At 44.6% G+C, this 1,309-nt stretch overlaps 2 non-coding genes across 2 annotated transcripts; both read left to right on the forward strand.

The window, feature by feature from the left end:
• Nucleotides 1–458: 458 nt before the first annotated feature.
• On the forward strand, nucleotides 459–531 carry Trnav-aac. Its single transcript has one exon. It is a non-coding gene; the product is annotated as a tRNA-Val (tRNA).
• A 195-nt stretch (nucleotides 532–726) lies between these two features.
• On the forward strand, nucleotides 727–799 carry Trnaa-agc. The gene has a single exon. It is a non-coding gene; the product is annotated as a tRNA-Ala (tRNA).
• Nucleotides 800–1,309: the final 510 nt, after the last annotated feature.

Raw genomic sequence — 1,309 nt, forward strand, 5'->3', positions numbered from 1 at the left:
GAAACATTCGGTGTCTTTTTGAGACACTCACGCCTTCACATTCACAGCAGGACTACTCCTAATAACCAAGATACAAAATCAAGCTGCTGCCTGTCAATGGACAGATGAAAACACAGCAGACACACATGGAACATTAACTACGTTATATTAAAGAGGCTCTGTCACTTGGAGTCACTGGAATGATGAAGCTGAAGACATGGTGTTAAGTGAAGTAAACCAGCCACAGGGGGGCACATTCTACACGACTTCCCTTACAGTGTGCAATCAAAGTGTTCAGTTGGCAGTAACAGAGTAATGTCACCAATGGCTAGAGATGGAGAGGGACAGCCACCTTTGTTACTTTGACTTTTAGCTACCCCATGATAACATACATATACAAAGAATGTCAACATCCTGTCATTTACTAAGCAAGTTTTGAATGCATGTGTAGAAACTAGGAAAATAGGCAGTTCTGGGGTGTTTCCGTAGTGTAGTGATCATCACGCTCACCTAACACGCGAGAGGTCCTCGGTTCGAAACCGGGCGGGAACAATGTTATTCTTTCTTTTCTCAGATTCTCAGTTCACTCTCTACACTTTTGGGCAGTTGACACAATCGCAGCTCTACCGTTTCAGCACACACTTTCATGCTTTCCTGCGCCATAGCTATATCAGATACCTGTGTGAGGACCAGTGGAGACAATTAGCATAAAAGAAAGTACAAAAGAAAAGAACTCTCTGTTGTGTTGGGGGATTAGCTCAAATGGTAGAGCGCTCGCTTAGCATGCGAGAGGTAGTGGGATCGATGCCCACATCCTCCAGTTACCTTATGCACCACGGAATTCTACCGAGATTATCATAACCTTGACTCTTCCACAGCTTTAACAAAATACTTGCTTCCTCCAAACTGAGGACTGAAAATTACCCTCCTTAGCCTTAGGCTTTAAAAGCCCTCAGGCACTCTGAGGATAAACTAGAGCTTTTCACATCCACGTCATGTACTCGTCTGGATTTGACAAATGTTTCTGAGCGTCTCCATTTGTCCTTTCACTCGTTAGAACCTCTTCTGTGTAACCAGGTTTAAGTTTTTCCTCTTAAACCGTGCTGTGTGTTCTGCCTGCCTCTCTGGAATCTTTCTTTTTCTTGTCCATCTCTTTGCTCATTCAACCGTGTTATGGGAGGGTTGTTTTGCTCCTCACGGGAACTGCCCATGGTACGTAAAGCACTGCCTGGAGTTCAGCATTTCATGGACTAAACTCCACTCGGCCTTAGTGGGATGCGGTTTCCTCCCTACTAGTCTCAATTTTCCATTTCTAAGCTCTGTTGGGGGG

This window comes from Mastomys coucha, unplaced genomic scaffold, assembly GCF_008632895.1.
Source record: "Mastomys coucha isolate ucsf_1 unplaced genomic scaffold, UCSF_Mcou_1 pScaffold7, whole genome shotgun sequence".
Lineage (NCBI taxonomy): Eukaryota > Metazoa > Chordata > Mammalia > Rodentia > Muridae > Mastomys > Mastomys coucha.